This window comes from Schistocerca gregaria, chromosome 1, assembly GCF_023897955.1.
Source record: "Schistocerca gregaria isolate iqSchGreg1 chromosome 1, iqSchGreg1.2, whole genome shotgun sequence".
Lineage (NCBI taxonomy): Eukaryota > Metazoa > Arthropoda > Insecta > Orthoptera > Acrididae > Schistocerca > Schistocerca gregaria.
This window is the reverse complement of record NC_064920.1, coordinates 101243856-101266744: the sequence shown is the minus strand read 5'-3', so window position 1 is coordinate 101266744 and position 22889 is coordinate 101243856.

Below are 22889 nucleotides of genomic sequence, written 5' to 3'. Positions count from 1 at the left end.
AAACCGTAAATTTATATCAGTTTGCTTAAACGTAACGTGTTGATTTATTCACTTGATTTCCACAGGGCTACACTCTGTGGTCGAGATTCATGTGTCTGCATGCGAGAAACAATGAAAGCATGCTGTCATGATCATCTATTACGACTACACAGTAATACGTGCCAATCCTTTGGGATACCATACACCACTCCCGTAAGGAAATCATAGCAGAACGTACGAATTACTAGCTGTCGTATTCCACAGTACAACTGGAAAGCAAAATGTCATCAGCCGTACCACTGGGAGCGCGGTCTCATTTCTGCGACCGACGAAATTTGATTTCAGCGTGTTTGGGGCTGGCGTTGGCAGCTGTAATTTTCCTGGCTATGATGGCTGTCCCGGGAACACCGGCAATGCCCAAAGAACAGAAAAAAACCGTCGCTTATCATATGCAATGGCGAACATTCAGCGCCTAATTTTTGTCGTTAAGCACATCAATATGGAGAGGGTGAAATATTTTTATTGCGTCTTCGCGGTGCTTCCCGAATAATGGGAAGGACAGGAATTTTGCGGGGGTTTATGTGTAATGCACCTGTTAGGATTACTGACAAACTTAACTTGTGTGAATCAGGAACATGTCACAGAGAATGGTACCTCTGCAATACAGAACCGAATCCGTCACACGCAGCAACACGCTCAGCCGCAGACGGAACTTACCTGCTTTTTTCTGAGGCTTTGTCGTTCTGTAGTTGCAACTACAAGAAAATGCGTTCTTTTTCACCAGATAGGTTTCGATTTACTGAGGTAAAGCATCATTAGTGGTCTGTAATTAACGATATTTCTAATTTAATTTGTGTTTAAGATAGAGAAACAGTTCGTTAACAATATGCTGCTTTTTATTTACTGTGGTTTCCGCTTGGTTTCTAGCCTACACCGAGAAATGCCGTCTGCTAGCACATTTTCGCAGTTTTTCTTCGTTAGACACTGATACTTGTAGCCTAATTTTTAGGTTCTCTGTAGAACTATGTATTTTTCACGTTTTTCACGGCACCCTTTTTCGCTCACCTCTATTTTCTGTTTATTTTTATACTTTTAACTATGTATCATGGTTTGTATTTTAAAGTGTTGCTGTCAAAACATTGCCACTAGTTTGTCTTTGAGCTATACTCTTTTTGATTTATTTTATTCAATTGTGTGTGTGTAATTCTATTTCTGAGTATTTATATACTTTGTAAGAGTTATTTTGTATAATGTCTTTTTTCCAATATTTTTTGGTAACTGAGCAACTGTTTACTTTGCGTTTATGCTGTATGTGTGTGGAAATTTTCTTGGAAAAGAAGGAAATATCCGTTTTTACTGATTCTGATGATGACCATATCTTTATCACTACTGCTTGGTCTGTAATATTCTTTTTCTACATGATCTGCAAATATTCAATGGTTTGTACCGTATTTAAATGACATTGTTGTGTTGTTTATATCCTGTGTTGAATGTCTTGCTAGTCATTCCAGTGATTACTTTTTCACAATCTCTGCAACTGAAGTAACAGATAACAGATTGTTGGTGTCTGCCTGGTTTTGATTTCAATTTTGAGACGTGCTTTTATGTTGACTTGTTTGTTTTGTAAGTAATTTTTATGACCTGTTTTTTGAATATGTTACCTATTTTATGTGTGAATTGTTTGTGTTAGGTTACTGCATACCACTTTTTTTTAGCAGTGCAGATTGCATGTGTTGGTGATGTTTGTTTCGTTTTTTCAACAGTTGTGTCTTTATTTTTCTGTTTAGTTTGTCCACTATTGTTTATTTGTTTCTATATTTAATGCAATTTGTTTTATAATGTTAGGTCTTTCTCGTTATAAGAAGTGTTTAGGGGGATCCTGTTCTGTCCGTGTAGCAAGTATCTGGTTGCATCCTGTTCCTGATTCAGTGGGTGGCTTCAGGTTGCATTTGAGACAGTATTACATGTGGGATTTCTATATACGTCAAATGCGTGTTTGTTATTGTCTTTTATTTTCGTTATGTCTAGAAAGTTAAGTTAGTTTTCTTACCCTTCTTCTATTGTGAACTTCGTGTTTTTGTGTAGAGTATTTATGTGTTTGTGTAGTTCCTATATTCTATTTTTAGGGTCATCTACCATGCATATTACGTCATCTATGTACCTGTAGGAGTAGATGATGTTATGGTTTTTCTTTGTTAATATATCGTCAAACATTAGTTTTACAATTTGATTGATAAAATTTTGGCCAGACTTCCTGAGATAGGTGAACGTCTAGGTGAACCCCTGGGCAAACCATTTTCTTTTATATACTATTCTTAATTGAATTCAACATATTTTGCTATGTTATTAACTGTTGTTGTTGTTGTTGTCTTCAGTCCTGAGACTGGTTTGATGTAGCTCTCCATGCTACTCTGTCTTGTAAAAGCTTCTTCATCTCCCAGTACTTACTGCAACCTACAGCCTTCTGACTCTGCTTAGTGTATTCATCTCTGGGTCTCCCTCTACGATTTTTACCCTCCACGCTGCCCTCCAATGCTAAATTTGTGATCCCTTGATGCCTCAGAACATGTCCTACCAACCGGTCCCTTCTTCTTGTCAAGTTGTGCCACATACTCCTCTTTTCCCCAATTCTATACAACACCTCCTCATTAGTTATGGGATCTACCCATCTAATCTTCAGCATTCATATGTAGCACCACTTTTTGAAAGCTTCTATTCTCTTCTTGTCCAAACTATTTAACGTCCATGTTTCACTTCCATACATCGCTACACTCCATACAAATAGTTTCATAAACGACTTCCTGACACTTAAACATATACTTGAGGTTAACAAATTTTTCTTCTTTAGAAACGCTATCCTTGCCATTGCCAGTCTACTTTTTATATCCACTCTACTTCGACCAACATCAGTTATTTTGCTCCCCAAATATTAAAACTTCTTTACTACTTGAAATGTCTCATTTCCTAATCTAATTCCCTCAGCATCACCAGACTTATTCCACTACATTCCATTATCCTCGTTTTGCTTTTGTTGATGTTCATCTTATATCCTCCTTTCAAGACACTGTCCATTCCGTTCAACTGCTCTTCCAAGTCCTGTGCTGTCTTTGACAGAATTACAATGTCACCGGCGAACCTCAACGTTTTTATTTCTTCTCGATGGACTTTAATACCTACTCCAAATTTTTCTTTTGTTTCCTTTACTACCTGCTCAATATACATATTGAATAACATCGGGGACAAACTACAACCGTGTCTCACTCAATTCCCAACCGCTGTTTCCCTTTGATGCCCCTCGACTCTTATAACTGCCATCTGGTTTCTGTACAAATTGTAAATAACCTTTCGCTCCCTGTATTTTACCCCTGCCACCTTCAGAATTTGAAAGGGAATATTCCAGACAACATTGTCAAAAGCTTTCTGTAAGTCTACAAATCCTTGAAATGTAGGTTTGCCTTTTTTTAAATCTAACTTCTAAGATAAGTCGTAGGGGTCAGTATTGACTCACGTGTTCCAACATTTCTGCGGAATCCAAACTGATCTTCGCCGAGGTCGGCTTCTGCCAGCTTTTCCATTCGTCTGTAAAGAACTCGCGTTAGTATTTTGCAGCTAGATCTGTAATTTTCACATCTGTGAACATCTGCTTTCTTTGGGATTGGAATTATTATATTCTTCTTGAAGTCTGAGGGTATTTCACCTGCCTCATACATCTTGCTCACCAGATGGTAGAGTTTTGTCAGGGGTGGCCCTCCCAAGGCCGTCAGTAGTTCCAATGGCATGTTGTCTACTCTTGGGGCCTTGTTTCGACTAAGGTTTTTCAGTGCTCTGTCAGACTCTTCACGCAGTATCGTATCTCCCATTTCATCTTTATCTACATCCTCTTCCATTTCCATAATATTGTCCTCAAGTACATCGCCTTTGTACAGACCCTCTATATACTCCTTCCGCCTTTCTGCTTCCCTTTCCCTTCTTCGCTTAGAACTGGGTTCCATCTGAGCTCTTGATATTCATACAAGTGGCTCTCTTTTCTCCAAAGGTCTCTTTAATTTTCCTGTAGGCAGTATCTATCTTATCCCTAGTGAGATAAGCCTCTACATCCTTACATTTGTCCTCTAGCCATCCCTATTTAGCCATTTTGCACTTCTTGTCAATCTCATTTTGCCTGCTTCATTTACTACGTTTTTATATTTTCTCCTTTCATCAATTAAATTCAATATTTCTTCTGTTACTCAAGGATTTATACAAGCCTTCGTCTTTTTACCTAATTGATGCTCTGTTGCCTTCACTACTTCATCCCTCAGAGCTACCTATTCTTCTTCTACTGTATTTTTTTCCCCCATTGTCAATTGTTCCTTATGCTCTCCCTGAAACTCTGTACAACCTCTGGTTTAGTCAGTTTATCCAGGTGCCATCTCCTTAAATTCCCACCTTTTTGCAGTTTCTTCAGATTTAATCTACAGTTCCTAACCAATAGACTGTGGTCAGGGTTCACATCTGCCTCTGGAAATGTGTTACAATTTAAAACCTGGTTCCTATATCTCTGTCTTACCATTACATAATCTATCTGATACCTTCTACTATCTGCAGGATTCTTCCATGTATACAACCTTCTTTTATGATTTTTGAACGAAGTGTTAGCTATGATTAAGTTATGCTCTGTGCAAAATTCTACCAGACGGCTTTCATTTCTCTTCCCCAATCCATATTCACCTACTACATTTCCTTCTCTCCCTTTTCCTGCTCTCTTTCGAATTCCAGTCACCCATGACTATTAAATTTTCGTATCCCTACACTACCTGAATAATTTCTTTTATCTCATCATACATTTCATGAAGTTCTTCATCATTTGCAGAGCTAGTTGGCATATAAACTTGTATTACTGTAGTAGGAGTGGGCTTCGTGTCTGTCTCGGCCGCAATAATGCGTTCACTATGCTGTTGGTAGTAGCTTACTCGCACTCCTATTATTTTATTCATTGTTGAACCTACTCCTGCATTACCCCTATTTGATTTTGTACTTAGAACCCGGTATGCACCTGACCAAAGGTCTTGTTCCTCCTGCCACCGAACTTCACTAATTCCCACTATATCTAACTTCAACCTATCCATTTTCCTTTTTAAATTTTCTAACCTACCTGCCCGCTTAAGGGATCTGTCATTCCACGCTCCGATCTGTAGAACGCCAGTTTCATTTCTCCTGATAACAACGCCTGGAGATCCGAATGGGGGACTATTTTACCTCCGGAATATTTTACCCAACAGGACGCCACCACCATTTAACCACACAGTAAAGCTGCATGCCTTCTAGAAAAATTACGGCTGTAGTTTCACCTTGCTTTCAGCCGTTCACAGTACCAGCACAGCAAGGCTTTTTTGGTTAGTGTTGCAAGGCCAGATCAGTCAATCATCCAGACTGTTGCTCCTGCAACTACTGAAAAGGTTGCTGCCCCTCTTCAATAACCACACGTTTGTCTGGCCTCTCAACAGATACCCCTCCGTTGTGGTTGCACCTAGGCTACAGCCATCTGTATCGCTGAGGCACGCAAGCTCCCCACCAACGGCAAGGTCCATGGTTCATGGGGGTAGGTATGAACTGTAAAGATTTTATTGATTCATCTATATGTCCATGACGTAGCTGGTTGTGATATTTTCGCTTCCATCATGGAAAAAGTCGAATGCTACACATGCAGAGCAATCAACAAATTGCAACTAAAGCATAATTAGAAAACTGAAACCTGAAATTGCACCACACAGAACCCCATAAGAACAAACACATTTACAAACACCATTTCTATTCAAACATGATAAATGTTACATGTATAACACTAAAGGGGGAGAAAACGAACAAAAGCTCTTGGAAAAAGATCTAAAACGCATTGTTGTCTCAGCAGAATGTGAACAACAGATAGAATGTCTCAGTAGAATCTGAATATTTTCTCACTATAAAAGAAAAATTGCAGTAGTAATGTAAATTAAGGGCTTAATTGGGACTTAATTAAAGAGGAAATTAAAAACATAGCAACTCCCATCAAAATAGGAAATAATAAATTCAAAAGTAATTGTGATAACACTAAACTTAAGAACCTGAAAAAGAACTGCAAGCAGGAAACAACATTATAACACACTTTTAGAAAGTTGATAGAGTTGTCATCATCAAAACAGTAGAATTCATCAGCAGAAACAAGAAGCTAAAATCAAATCCAACTAACAGATTTAAAACAAATGTCAAAAACACTCTAAAATCTTAGACTATACATTTACATACAGGAAGAAACAGACTCTTGTTGAAAAAATCCTCAAGCCCCAAACATGAGATGCCCATCAACGGGCCATAAAGAAAATGTTCCTGCCTACCCAATAATGGATTTCAGATAACTTGCTACGCACCTACTAGCAAAACAAAAGCAGTCACAGCTCACCGAATGCTATAAGCAAGAGAGTGATAGAACAATAAGAAGTACGTCTCAACTAGTAGAATACATAAGAGACATTAGAATCCCTTACACATCTACACTGCTATCCTCTGATGTGGTAAGTATGTGCAGTTGCATCCCTTTTAACGAAATGACGAAAATAATTGAACAAACCTGAAGATTCACAAACATCTAAATCATGAGCAATGAGATGCAACAATAACATTGTTACAGTTAATAACACAAAATATGTTTTGAGTTCAATCAAGAATACTAAATACGAGAAGAAGGCTTTCCCACGAAGATTAGCCAACATTTTCATGAATCATATAGAAAAACTAATGTTGGAAGACATAGTAACAAAGAAAAGCTACATGATAATCTACTGGTACACGTAAATGGATGACATAATATGCGTGTGTAGACGAACCTAAAAATACAATACAACAACTACACAAGGACATAAATACTGCACACAAAAACATAAAGTTTACAATAGAAGAAGAACAAGAAAGCTTATTCAACTTTCTAGACATGACCAGAAGAAAAGATAATAAAAAACACACATTTTACATACACAGAAAACCCACAAGTGACACTATCTTAAATGCAACCTCAAACCACGTACAGAATCAGAAACAGGCTGCAACCAGATACGTGTTACACAGATAGAACAGGATGCTCCTAAACACTTCTGATTACCAGAAGGAGCTACCCATTATAAAACAAACGGCATTCAAAATGGACACAAAGAAACAATGGTATCAAACTACACAGAACAATAATGACACAAATAATGAAAAAAAAACCACACTAACACATACAACCCGCACTACTACAAAAAATGGCTTAAAATGGCCTACTTCTTCACTACTCTTACGCAGTATATCAATGCACAGCAACATAATTAAATAGAACTACACATATACAATTAAATAAAATCCAATGAAGAGTATACGTCACAGAGAAACTAGTGAAAATGTTATGTTGACAACTCTACAAAACACAAAGCACAATACATTCTTAGACATATAAAAATAAGCAGAAAACAGTGGTGTGGAAAAAAGTGCTGTATACAAGTGAGAAATCCATAGTTTTGCAGAGAAATAAAAATTTGACCACAAGTATCAGTGTCTAACAAGGAAAACCTGCAAAGATGTGCTAGCAGACAGCAGTTCGCGATGTGGGCCAGAAACCAAGCGGAAATTACAGTAAGTAAGAAGTAAAATATTGTGAACGGACTATTTTTCGACCTTACAAACATATTAAATTATATGTATCTTTAGTTTCGGACACCTTATGATGCTTCATCTCAGTAAAGTGAAACGCATTTTCTTGTAGGTGCAACGACAGAGTGAAAACTCCTTCAGAAATTGTAAAGCTGCTACAGAAAATGTGGATCAACAAATGGGGCCTTTACATGCTTCTTATAGTATTTAAAATGCCATTACGTCCATTTTATCACATATTCCTTTTGTTTCGACCAGATAGAACGTATTCCGACAGTAATGTTTCTTATCTACTGGGCAGTGCCAATACACAACAAACTTTCGGCGACCAGCAACATGTGTAACGGAAGCTAAGAGCAACGTACTTCAGCCTTATCCACGAGCAACTTCCATGGTTTGACCACTGCATCAAGATACGCCATTTTCCGACGAAGCGGCGTAATAAAGATACACAGCCTAGAAAACATCGATGTATTCGCATGTCGTTAACAATGTAATTTACACTGCACATCGCACAAATTTCTTCATCGTTAACCTGACTAGCTATTCAATTATATTCCCTTTCAACTATAATTATATTCATTTTAAACTCGTTTTATTCCTTACATTTAAGTTAGACAACAACTGTTGATAGTTGTACGCTACGTAAAGGTGCGTCTGAAGATTTAGGTGAATGGTCTCAGGTAATAAAGGAAGTAAGGGTTACAAACAAAATACCTTAACTGGATTTCAAAGTTACCACCATCAGCTACAGCACACTTCTGACTTCGCTTCCAAAGATGTTTGAACAGCCGGCAAGCGCATCATTTGGCATCACTCGAAGCACGGCGGTCACATGTTGTTTGATATCCGCATCATCACAGGTGATGTGGTTAGGTGTTACCTGTCCAGAGATCAAGCGACAATCTTCCCTTCTCGGTTAGAAATTCATAATGGATCAAGCACTTTCTGTCGATAGAGGCGTTCAACATCGTATTAATCTTGGAGTTTCTCAGCCAACTTGTTTTGGGAGGCGGTGAAGACGATTATACTGACTGCCCCTTGCTCTCCGGACGTCATTGGTGGCACCAGGTCTCATATCTTGTAATGACGTGGTTATCAAACAATGCGTGACCACAGTGCTTCGAAAGATTCCACAAGAAGCATTTGCTGACTGTTCCCAATTGTTTTACAACCTATGTGAGAAGCGTGATGCAGCTGATGGTGATTTGCTTTGAAGGCCAGTAGAGGTATTTTGGTTATAGCTCTTGACTACTTTATGTTCTGAGACCGTTCAGCGACCGACCGACACCTGTTATATTTATTATTTTATGTTAAGTCACATTTGAATCATGCATGTGAAACAAATTCCAAGCATTCCTGTACACACATCTACGAAATACGTCTGAATTCTAGCTCCTGTAAGGCTGTCTGGTCAAAAGGATACAGACAACCATATGTATTGCGTAACTGACATTGATGCCAAGAGATGCAGGCCTGCCAATCGAAAACGAGGCGGGGGATATAGTGTTGTCTGTGCAGAACGAGTACAGCAGATTGAGTCGGTGAGGAGAGCTGATTCACTTGAAACTTGGATTGGTCACTAGATGTCACTCGAGTGACAGATGCATCAAAACATGCAAGCCTTCCAAAGCGACAAAATTGGTTGTTGGTGGCGTTAAGTGTGTACTGGAAATGTTCTGGCGAAATCACAAGTGCCGGAACGAAGATACGTAGCGAAAAAGTAGAGAAGGCCGTGAGGAAACGTCGGCCAATGGTGCGCGGATTTAGACCGTGCCGCGCCAAGAATGCCACCTGGAAGAAGTGAACATAAATGCTGCTCCTGCCAGCCTCGGCCACTCAGATTGGCCCAGGCTCAAAAAGGATTAGTGCTAAGCTAGCAGAATTGTCGTGATCCGCATCAAGTGCTTACATGGAATCTGTGTATAAATGTACTGTTTTCACGTCGCCTCTCGCTAGCGACATTTGCTGTCATCAGAGTTAAGTATTGTCAATTTGCCTTCTAGAAATAAAACACTAATGTTATTTGTTTGAATTGTTGTATAGCATTCGGAGAACGCTGAAGCCCTTAGGCACCCTATTAGCGACGAGTGGGCAACACCCAACAGGAAAGGCGGAGGAAGAGCCAAAGCTAAATCAAGACCATGCAGACCCCATGTTCTGATGGGGAGGGAACGCGGAATATAGCGGTGAGTCCTTCTAAGAAAATAACATCCAAACAGCTGAAGGAATCACTTGCAAGGTTCACATTTCTACCAGCAGACCATACAGGACAATGGCTGTGTGAAAGGGAGTCAAAAATAATGAGATGCAATGGTCGAGCGACTCCTCATATTCCACACATTTGTCTCGTCTGTCTTAAGCGATGCCTGAAGCGGGTAAAGAGCGACACCAAAGGACAGCGGACGACTGGAAGCGAGTAGCTTGGTGTGACGACTAGCGCTGTAGCCTGTGGCAATCCTGTGGAGGGAATCTTGATTTGGTAAAAGCCTAGAGAACACTGTTTGACACTGTGGGAAGTGAAGTTCAGTGGAAGTGGTGTTACAGTATGGGCGTGTTTTTTGTAGTTACGGTGTGGTCCCTTTATTGCGAATGAGACGCCAAAGAAGGAAGGATATGGACACATTTTACAACACTGTGAAATGCGTACCGTAGGAGACGATTATTGTTTGTATCATAATTGCAACGTACCCTGTCATAAAGGGGAAAATGATTTGTGAACAATAACATTCCTGCAATGAAATGGGCTGCCCAGAATTTTGACATGAGCGAATGGAACGCATCTGGAATGACTTAGAAAGTTTACTTTCCTCCGGATCCCATCGTCATGCATCATTACCTTCTCTGGGTTTGGATGTTGCAGCTGAATGAGTGGCATTCCTCCACTGACACCCAGTTGAAAGTGTTCCCTACAGCGTTCAAGCCGCCGTTTCACATGATAGGGATTCCGTCGACATAATATTGCGGTACACATAGAAAAAACTGACAGGCAAACGGTCTAAAATATTTTCTAACGAAATAGGAAGGAACCATACCAGTTAGTCTTTCATCACGTGACTGGACCGATGTGTTCATTCATTACATCCTCCCAAATAATGACAGATTTCATACTTCTAAATGTATTTCTTTCCAAAGTAGTAACTGTTAACTTAAGTAGTAATAAGATGGCGTACCTACATTTTTTCCGTTTTTCTCGTTCTTCTGATAGCAAATCCATCCATTGAATAACATCATTCTTATATGAGAGAAGTTCGTGAGATATTTTGAGTCTCGCTTCGGTCCATCGTCAGACTTCTCCACAAGCCAATAGACACTGATTTTCCTTGAGAAACGTGTGCCGTACTAAATGGCTCTGAGCACTATGGGACTTAACTTCTAAGGTCATCAGTCCCCTAGAACTTAGAACTACTTAAACCTAACTAACCTAAGGACATCATACACATCCATGCCCGAGGCAGGATTCGAACCTGCGATCGTAGCGGTCGCGCGGTTCAAGACTAGTGAAATTTAATAAGCAAAAACGGTAGACCCTTATGGTACCCATGAGAGATTGTCATACTGACGGTTAAATTCAATGAAGAGTATATAAATAACCAACAAAAAAAGTTAGGCGTTTTGGTGCCTAACAACCGAATGTGCAGACGAATCAGAAGCAAGTTCAGTACAATTGGTGGACTCTCCCACGGGACTGGTACATACTCTATCATCTGCTGCTTGTATCTCACTCCACTTTTTATGCTACTTCACATGTATCAAGCATCAAGGTGAGGTTCTAGCAAGATAAAATTCTGGCGGCCACAGCCAGTAATATCAAACGGTGTAAGTGGCTGGTGGAGGCCGCATTGTCTTCTCGACGCCAATATATCCCCCAGTACGGAATCTGTGTACCGTATAAATCTGCCTGCAACAGGAGTTAATCTATGTTCAAATATCAGAGCGCCTATTAAATGCTTGCGGAACGTATAGATGAGACGTAAAATGAGAACCTGGAAGTTGTAAACCGCCTAAAAACAAGATCCCAAGCTGGCATGCTCGCCAGCCATTGTTTTTAACCCGCGAGGTGGATCCGATCTGGCGGGCTCGTCTTCCTAGAGTCTGAAAGCGAAGTTTTAACGCACTTGCCTATCTGGTGAAGTGAGAGAGGGGGCGGGGGGTGGGGGCAGAGTCTCTATTTAATTTTAGATTGTCTTGAAAGAAATCAAAAGAGTGAGATAGGAACGTTGTTGGTCTTCTGTTGGCAGTTGGGTGGATGAGAAGACACAATGTTTGTTGCATTCGAGTTTTTTCAAACTGATTGTCTAAACTGAAAGATAAGTATCAACATATGTGGGCGTGGACTACCTTAATAACCCAGAATGAGAGGAGACGAGATACTGGTAGAATTAAGGCTGTGAGGACGGGTCGTGAGTCGTGCTTGGGTAGCTGAGATGGTAGAGCACTTGCCCGCGAAAGGCGAAGGTCCCGTTTTCGAGTCTCGGTCCGGCACACAGTTTTAATGTGCCAGGAAGTTTCATATCTTAATAACGATTCCTATTTCATAAGTTTATATTTGTGTTGAAGAAGGAAACGGGAATAAGAGAATAGTAACTTAAAGGTACCAAAAGAATTCTTCCACAAGTATCAGTCTCAGCTGCAGCCGAGAAAAACAAATACACGAGATCGCTCAACAGCCACAGATGACAGATGATGTAAGAGATGGAGAGCATGAAAATTCCCTGGGCTTGTGCTGTGATCGGTGTCGATGAGCAAATGGAGACACACCGGGAAATGCAGCAGGATGTGGATGTCTTCGGCGACCGGCAGTCGTAAAGAAGTGGGCCACCCGACTTGGCGGCAGGAGGAGACTCCACGTCACAACGGCGCCATGCCCGGCTGCTCGTAAACGGCAGCTGTGTGGGACACGCCCTGCTGTAGCCCTCCTGATGGGCGCCATAAAGTCTCACGGCGCAGGCAGCGACCAGGGTACACAACTTGTCTGCAACAGAGTAGCCAAGGCTAACTGTTGTCCCTGCTGTCTTCAGTCAGAGTACTGCTTTTATGGTGATCTCTGTGCTAGTCTACCAAGTGCAAGACGCTTCATCTCTGCAGACCAATGCAACGCCCGAAGCAGGACTCGAACCTGCGACCGTAGCGGTACCGCCATTCCAGACTGAAGCACCTACAACCGCTCTGCCACAACGGCTGGCAAATAAGGCCGTTTTCCATGTCACTGGTGAGAGGTATTGTCTGAAATCCTCGACACAGTCTTGACATTGTTGATCTCTAATACTCAATTCCTAAAGATTTCCAACATACAATACCTCACTAATGATTCCAAAATTGAATGTCCCATTTGTATATCTTCAACTGTCGTTCTGCGTTCTGTGAATTCCCACCGTGCGACCATAATTATGTCTGCAGCCTTTTAATACGAATCAGCTAAGTACAAACGATATATTCGTCAATGCACTGGCCTCTTATACTTTGTGTAATAAGTACTGTCACCAGTACTGCCACCATATATGCGCATATCACTGTTTAATGACTTGTCATCTCAGTGTAAATTGTAAACGTTATTGGTATGCAGTACCAAAATAAAGCTTGTTAAGACCTATACAGACTGAAGCCAGGAATAGCAGGCAATTACCTGTGACATTACGATGTGTGGACCAGAATAATACCGAAGTGACATTATGCTAGATACGTCTAGTGTAGTGGCGCCCCTGAGGGTACCACATGCCGTGCTGTCTCGAACCCTCTACGTGTTCAGACGTGGCATCTTGCCATAATAGAACTGACGCAAAGGAGTATAAATAACAGCCAATCTGACCTAGCATCATTTACCGACCTCCGCTGCCTGCACTGAGCAAATACTCAACGCCAGCTGTCAAACCGATGATGATCACTTAGCCGCGTCTACAACTTCCTGAAGTCTCTGCCAGCTGTTGATCTTTGTGAAACTCCTAGGCTTGATGCTCAAAGGGTCTCAAACGAGTGCCATGCGTCTGAGATCTTCTCCTGGTTGCTTTCAACCGGCTTTTGGACATCCATGATGGGTCCTGGGTTCCCAAATGGCGTCTATGTTCTATGTGCGTCCAGCACCTGTCCTACTTTTGAAGTGCTGGATATCTGAGGCTTCCTCGCCTTGACCTCGACGGAAAGCGTGAAGTAACATCGCAATAGCAAGGCTGCTGACGCAGCAGATCTATCGAGCCAGCCATATAGTTAGTGCCTGCTGGCGTCCATGCAATGTCAGCACATTGCCTTGTTTATGCTGACACGGGATCTACATCTCAGTGTCGACTCACAGCATCGAGGTACTGGCTGTTGCTACCGTATGAGATCTAGCTCTATGAAGTATGATGCTTGCATCGCTGCATTTCTGATTCCACTGTTGCTGACAACAGGGACTTTGCACGTGTTGCTCTGTTCACCATCCTAAGTAGTCATCCTAACATTTAACTTAGTCACTGAGTACTGAATTCTCATCCTGAAGGTTTCGGTTTACCACTTCTGAACAGCCAAGTGGGATAGCTGTTTTGTGCTGCGTGCACATGGCATCCCATTCACTTTTGCACTTGCCAACTAAGGTGACGAAATGCCATGACCGGCATGAACTGCTTCGCTAATTGTGTTCAGTGATGAATCACAAGTCTGCATGGATTCCATCGTTGGGTTGTATGGGAGCGACTTAGGTTAGGTTTCATTCTGCCAGTGCTCTGCAGAGCCACAGCGGTGTTACTCATGGTGACATCGTTTGATTATCCATCGAGCATGATTCCAGTTTATGGCTGGTGGTGATAGAGAGATCCTACTTCGCCATGTGTGACCTCTCATGTGGCAATATCGTGGTGCCATTTTACAACAGGAGAATCGTCATCCACACTTGGCACATATTTCTATGAACCATCCAGGTAATTTTGAAGTACTTCCATGATCAGTAAGATCCACACATCGGTGCCCAATAGAAGGTGCATAGGGAACACCTCCGCCACTGACTCTGTCCCACTACCAGGATATCAATCACCAGTCTCAACAGTTGTAAGACGACTTGGCTCAGGAGAGACACAATGGCTTCATGACACTTACCCAACTGAATTAGTACATGCACCCTGGCCAGAGGGGGTCCAACATCATTCTGATGATTCAGCACCGGAAGTTTATGAAAAGCCCAATGGCACCTGTCACAGCATCAAGTCAAGATAACCTACCCGCAGATTTTAAACGCATGTTTCCTATGGGATCATTGCTGAGCGAACCTCCATCAGGCAAGCCACCTGATAGTCACAGCAGTCTGGAGTGATTCTCGCAACTTACATTAACCGTTGGTGTCCTAGGGAGAATGCTCAGATTCCGGCCACCTAGCCATTTAGTCCAGAAAGAGTACAACGTTTTGGACAAGGTCAAAATTGCTGCTGTGTGAAATAATGGGTATATGGAGGAACATACTGGTGCCACAAAAAAAGGATAAGGTGGTTTCAGGTACTCAATATGTTCAGAGTTAAGTGTGAACGTCAACAGTGAACAGTTATTCTGGATACATGGGTCTAAGATTCCAGTTCAGGCTTACGATTTAGTTCTATCGTTGTCTTCCTATATCAATTCAAAGGAATTGCAGGACAGTTTCTCTGAAAATGTCGTGAGTCGTGCTCCGGTAGCTCAGATGGACATTCTCGCTTCGCGCGTCGAGCGACTAGGTTGTGCTCTTAGTTCCGCCTCTACCGTAGCGCAGCGTGTTTTCCTCCTGTCAGTTTAGTGCCGTGTTGGTCTCCGTGCGCGTCGCATCGCTGGTTGTCGGCTGGTGTTTGGTGTTCGTGCGGCCCTTCCTGTCGCGGCGTCGTCTCTCGCCGTGATGTCCACCATGGTTCCCACGAAAGTTCCGCGTACAGGTACAGTCAGTTTTACCTTTGACAAATCCACGCGTCACGTCCAGCCCGGTTCTTTGGAGATACATGACTGGTTAGTCGATACAGTTAAGGTCACTACTGATCAGGTGCATACCGCATATTTCGACAGCGAATTATATGTGTTTTTTGTTAAGTTTCTTGACCCGCTCCAGGTTGATAGGCTACTTTCTCGTCATGGTTCTCAGGTACCCTTTACGCACCGTGATGGTTCCACTAGTATGGTTCTCTTGGCAAATGCAGAAGTGGTATCTACGAATGTTCGGGTATTTAACCTTCCGCCCGAGGTTGACGACTGTTTTCTGAAGTCCGTTTTGCTTCCTTATGGGGACGTACGCCATATTCGAAAGGAACGCTGGTCTGCTCAGCACCGCTTACAGGTATATAGTGGTATTCGGTCGGTGGAAATGGTGGTCAAAAAACCTATTCCTTCTCACCTACAGGTATGTGGTTATAGGGTCCATATCACGTACAGTGGCCAGGAAGGAACATGTTATTATTGTAATGAAACTGGCCATTTCCGTACTAATTGTCCGCGGCGTGTGGTGGTATTAAAACCTACATACGAACAGCGTAAAAAATTGACTTTAGCTGATCTTCTCCCGCAAGGATCTCGGACTGAATCGCTCACTGTTACTGAGAGACGCAGTGATCCGTTGCCCGACAACGGCCGTGATTTTCCCCCGTTATCCTTGAGTAGGGATGTTGCTGCCGTTAATTCCGATGTGCCCGCGCGAATTTCTCACAACAAGCGTCGGCGAACACAGGATGATGCGGCTGATGAATCTTCCTTATTGACTCGCCCTTCCGATGGGCCTCCGGTAAAGGACTCTCTTTCTCAGTCGGAAATCGTGGATGAGGACGCCACAGGTGCTATCACGCCTTTGCAGAAGCTCCCTGACACCTTATCTGACGTTGTTCCTGCTACCGCGGCAGCCTCTTCGGAGACGCCCGTGACGGAACCTGCTTCTGGTTGCCACGTGTCTTCTCCGGTTCGCTCTGACACTTCTCCTATTGACTCTATTTCGCATCCCCCTTCTGGAATTTCTGTCGCCCCCTCTGGGTCACAGCCTCCTCCCATCAAACAACTGATTGATTCTCCAGAGCCAGTGGATCCCGTTGTTATTCACCAACTGTCCTACCGTGACCCCATGTCTGCGGACGAGTGGGATGTAGAGGCCTCTCTCCCGCAATCTGACACGGAATGTCTACATGCTGCTCCCACGCAGCCGAACGCTGCAGCGTCGGCACCGCGGAGCCGCAGTCGAATCCGTAAACAGCCACAGAGAGCCGCGTCACGGCCGAAGAAAAAGCAGTGGGAAGATGAGGGTTCTGTTTCGTAGTTTTTCTCTCTGTGGTTCAGCGCTTGTTTCTGGTATGATTACTTGTATGTTGCTCCGTCAGCTGACGGCTCTCTACCGATCTTTGTTCTTCTTTCTGGGTTGAAGTTCCATGCAAGCATATACATTTCTTACTCTGAATATTAACAGAATGTGTTCTGAGCTTCGGCTCGCCGCTTTGCGACAGTTTATCTATCAGTCTGGGGCAGATGTTGTTTTTTTACAAGAAGTCCTATTCGACCAGTTTTCCATTCCTGGGTTCTCGACGTTTTTTAATGTCGCTTCCGAACTTTCTACGGGCACTGCCTTGTTTTATAGAGAAGGCATTCCGTTGATGAATTTCGAAGTACTCGACAGTGGAAGGGGGATCGGGTGCACGTTTTATGATCTCAGTTTACTCCTTCTTTATGCCCCTTCTGGTTCGGGTTGTACTACCGCACGTTCGAGTTTCTATAAAGAAGAAGTCATTTACCTGCTTCGTAAATCCCCGACAAAGATAATTTTAGGTGGGGACTTCAATTGTGTTCTACGGCCGGTAGATCAGTCTCCTAATTTTAATTTCAGTAAAGAACTCGACGACCTTGTGCGCTCCTTGCACCTGCGTGACGTGTGGGTTTCTCGCTATCCTACACTTGTGCGACATACCTACTTTACTCCCACGTCTAGCAGTCGCCTCGATCGCTTTTACCTTTCCGATTCCTTGTGTGGGCAACTTCTGGCTGTTGATGTGATACCAGCCTGTTTTACTGATCATTGCGCTGTAGCCGTTACGTTTAATTACGAGCGACAACCGGTAAAATTGTTTCGTCCTCCTTGGATGCTCAATATCGCGTATTTGCAAGATACCTCCCTTGGTATCGTCCTGGAGGACATTTGGACTCGTTGTTCTCGTACTATGGACCGGTACCCGTCTATCGTGGCATGGTGGACACTGTATGCAAAACCACACATCCGTAGGGCTCTCATGCGTTTTGGGGCTGCGAAGGTGGCAGAAGATCGACGAACGCAAGAATTTTACTATTCTGTCTTACGTCAACTGTACGATAGTGCTACGCATGCTCCCCTACGGGTTACTGATATACAGCGCATCAAAGCCAAATTGCTGCAGCTCAAACGCATTCAAATGGAGGGCCTGCGGACGAGGTCTCAACCACGTTCCCTTCTACAAGAGGAACTGACGTCACTCTACCATCTAGTCCGTTTACGGTCGCGCCGGAAACGTGGGTGCCTTGCCTCCCTCACAACCGCTGACGGCCGCGTGTTCACCTCTCACCGTGACATTTCTGACTTCGTTTACACCTATTTTACTGATCTGTACGATACTCATGTCCCGGCGGAAACCTCTCTTGACGACTTTACCTCCTTGCTGCCTCGCGTCGTCACTCCTCAATTAAACGACGCCTTTCTGCGTCCCTTTCAGAATGATGACATATATGAGGTTGTTGCAGGATCGCAGTCCCGCAAGTCGCCTGGATTAGATGGTATTCCTAAGGAGTTCTATGTTCAATTTTGGCCGCTCATTGGTGACACCTTAACGTCAATGGTAAATGAAGTGATGCGGGGAGTCTCACTTCCTGCTCCTTTTCAGGAAGGCAGAATGGTCCTCCTCCCGAAATCCACAGGTCGACCTGCAATTGATTCCCTCCGTCCTATTACTCTCCTTAACTTTGATTATAAACTTGTCGCTCGAGCAATTAATATCCGTCTCTCTAAACTGCTCGATACCATTATTGCCGCCCACCAAAGCTGTGTGCCTGGACGCACGATACTGACTTCCGTTCTCGAATGTCGCGATGTCATCTCGGTGGCGGCTGCCGCTAATATCCCAGGGGCTTTGCTTTTTCTTGATTTCCAAAAAGCGTTCGATCGCGTCAGCCATGATTTTTTATCGAGAGTGCTCACAGCTGTCGGCTTTAATAATGATGCTCGACAAGTCTTAACTAATCTTTTTACCGGTATCAGTGTCTCGGTGATTGTGAACGGTCACCCTACCCCCCGGATATCGATCAGACGGGGGTTACCCCAGGGAAGCCCCTTATCCATGTCACTTTTTGTTCTATCCTTAGAGCCCTTACTTCGCTATCTCACCATGCAATTACGTGGCTGGAATATATTGGGGGAAATTTTTGCAGTCCGTGCATACGCCGATGACGTCATGGTTTTAGTACGGCATGCCGAGGACATACCGCGGCTTAAGGATACCTTGGACTCATTTTGTGGTCTTGCTGGTGCTCGCATTAATGATCGCAAATGCACGTTCCTGCCGTTGAGAGGCTTTGATCATGTCGTCATTCCTTGGGCGACGGTTGTCGATCGCCATAAGACCTTGGGGATCATAGTGGATCGTAATCCGATCAAAATGGCGGCACTAAATTGGCGTGAGGTTACGAGTCGTGTTCACGGGGCGATCCTTGAACATGACCGCCGTTCCCTTAGCCTCCTTCACAAGGCACGGGTTTTAGAGACCTATGTCTTCAGTAAAATATACTACGTTGCGCAGGTCTTCCCGCTTCCCGCGATGATGGCCCGCAGGCTGAAACAGCTGTCTAGTCGATTTCTGTGGCGCCGCCATGTCTTCCGTGTCCGGTATGAAGTTGTGGCCAGGCCTCGGAAGCTTGGAGGATTGGGTCTTTCAGATATCAAAGTGAAGACGTCCATCTTATTTGCCCGCCGCAATGTTTTAACCTGTACGCGGGCTCCGCATTCAGTCACCTCTCGTTTACTTTCCCGCCTCCGGCCGGCCAGTCTGACCCCTCCTGTTGATGTTGGACGGATTAATCCTAAATTGCGGCACATTCGTGAATACTTTGTACTTGTCGGTATTCTGGGTGCTGATATACTTTCTATGACGCATATTACTACCAACATGCTACAACTCCGTTGGGGTAAAGCATGTTTCCCTTCTTCTGTTGAACTTGCTTCCCCGTCAACGTCATGGAAAACGGTCTGGTCTCATCTTAGTCTTCCCATTTTGCCGATGGAGATTGTTTCAACGTGGTATAAGGTCATTTACCGTCTGATACCTACTGGTGATCGTCTTTTTCGTATTGGCCTTCGTCCGACTGATCAGTGTGAGGAATGTCATCAAACTGACACCTTACTTCACAGGCTAGTTGCTTGCGGACGGGATCATTGGCTCTGGGTCCGCCGTCAATTAGCTTTTCTTACTAGAGGGCCTGAAACCGCATTCACAGACGACATCTTCTTACATCCGGACATCTCTTATTTTCCTCAGACGAAAACGAACACGATTGTCTGGCTCTTGGGTTACTATGTCCACTACGTCATTGAAGGCGGTAATGACCCAGATCCCCGCGTTTTTCACCATTATTTGTCAACTGCGCATTGGAAATGGCAGCGGTTACCACAATACCGAACGCTTTTTGCGAATATGCTTTTTCTTGTGTTTAACCGTCAAGGTGTTGGTTAAGTTCCCCTGTGATTCCTGTTTCTTCCCTGAGCTTGAGTCCCCTCCCTGGTTGTATTTTTTAGTCATTTTTTTTTCTCTTTTGCATGTATATATATACACACCCAAAATTCATACGGGTGGGATAACGGGTTGGTCTTCCCCTTCAGAAGTAATGTTTTATTTGTGTTTCAACTAATTTGTTGATTTTCTTTTTGCAGCTAATATTAAATGATGATTTGACTATGGTTGTCTGAATTCTCGTGAAATATACCAAGTCAATCTGATAATAAAAGAAAAAAAAAAAAAAAAAAAAAAAGATGGTAGAGCACTTGCCCGCGAAAGGCAAAGGTCCCGAGTTCGAGTCTCGGTCGGGCACACAGTTTTAATCTGCCAGGAAGTTTCATATCAGCGCACACTCCGCTGCAGAGTGAAAATCTCATTCTGGAATGTCATGATTAGTTTTATTTCTTAACTTCAAGGCCCACCAAAATGATAAAATGTAACGATCCTAGCTTCCACTAAACGGAATTTACTTCTGAACTATTTCTTGAAAGGTTGTACATATCTATCTTATTACTCGTTAGTAGCTGTTACTGAGCAGCAGTTTTATGACAAAGTTCGCCAGTACATTTTAGAAGGCTGAATCATCCAACTTGAGCACATCTTCTCCTGTGTTTCATCAATTAGATGTACTAGAGAGGCTTTTAAATATACTTTAAAACGGTTATCATTTTACATGTGTAATAGCATTTTTTTTCATTTACATAAGCTCAAAATACAAAAACCATCCCTGCATGAGCTATACTTACCTTCATATCTGTTCCTCTCGATTACTTTCTTTACATTTGTTGGCAGATTTACTTTATAATACTTTCTTTTCCACAAGTATTTGTAGGACGATTTCTTTAATGCTGTGTTAGAATTACGGAAACAATCTCTAATGACGTGTTACGAAGGAAAATGACAATGTCTGATAACAGACTTTCACATGGAAGACAAAATCGATTGTAGGAAGGATTGTTAGCCTATTAGTGTAAAAGCTGGTCTGTGTAACAACGCGTGACGAGGATGTTGGTCCTTGGAAGGTTGCAAGAATAGCAACCAATACGGGCAATTTACCAGTGCTGATCTTCTCACTGAAATAGTAAAGTCACAAAGAAGGTACATGTGGTGTTTCAGTCACTGAAGAAGATGCTTAGCCTCTTGAAACCAAACAAAAACTATGTCGGTGTTACAGAGTAATTGGAAATGTTGCGAATTGAAATTTAGGTGGCAAGGAAGTCCACATGGTGAAGATGATTGAAAATGCAGGCCTGTGCAGTATGGAAAACAAACACTTGTCAATGATGTAGCGAATTAGACGATATCTCTCAAAGGTAATATATGTATAAAAATCTGTTGGTGCTGCTGCCGTGCTCGTATCTATGCAGATGCGGGACCGGTTTCGTTGAAGTGGTGCAACGCTGTAAACTTGTTCCACTTTGGCTGGGAGGGCGGGCATATATTTTTCTTCGGACAGGTTGCTGGTGTGGAGGTCAGCGTGTTTCACGCCACCAATCCACCACCGCTGCGGTCGCAGCTGCTCAGCCGTGAATCCGGCGCTGTAGGGCGGGCGGGGAGGGAAGAGGGGTGGGTGGTTTTACTGCCTGGCGCGACCCTCTGAGCCATAAAGCCGCTGGGACCCTGCGCAGTTCACTGTTTCTCTACCGCTGGCAATGCGGAACTCTGGTGCGAACATCTAACGCGTCTCCTGTAGGATTTTCACGCACGGTTGCGACGGACTTTTTTTTTTATATAGAATGTTCTGCACCCATCTCGGCAGTAACCCATTTAAACGTTCTCAAAAGTAAGATTTGTTTTATCACAGATGTCAATCTCACAAGGTTCTTGTAGATTTAAATTGTGGCTCGTGATGACTTTGCTTGGAAGGGGGGGGGGGGGGGGGGGGGAAGGGGGAGGATTCTCAAAACTTTTTCTTTGCGCATGAATGAAGTGTTATTTTGAGAGATGTAGAATTGAATGTAAAAGGTTTACATAATTTGGTAGTTTAAAAAATTAGAACGAGATTTTCAGGGGATAAGTTAACCGCAAATTCCAATAAAACGCAATGCATACAGTTTCTGATACAAGACCATCGTAAAAGCAACACTGTTTTTCCCAAGGCAGTGAACGATTCAGTAAAGTCAACCAATTTAAATTGTTTCGAATAAGAGTAGGTGAAAAACTTCGCTGCAACCATAACGTCGAAGCATTAATCTTTTTCTCCACCATATGTGGTAGATGGTTGGTTTATTCGGAGGAGGGGACCAAATTGCGACATCATCGGTCTTATCAGATTAGGGAAGTATAGCGCAGGAAGTCGGCCGTGCCCTTTCACAGGAGCTACTCCGCTTTTATCTGAAGAGATTAAGAGAAATCACGGAAAACCTAAATCAAGATGGCCGGACGCTGCTTTGAGCCGTCGTCCTCCCACATGAGAGTCCAGTGTCACGTGTGATGCTGAAACACGCTTGTTTAGTTTACTTACTTTCGCTCTTTTTTTTTCTATGGTATCCAACTTCCAGGTGACTCAATGACTGCCGGCCGCTGTGGCCGAGCGGTTCTAAGAGCTTCAATCCCGAACCGCGGTGCTGCTGC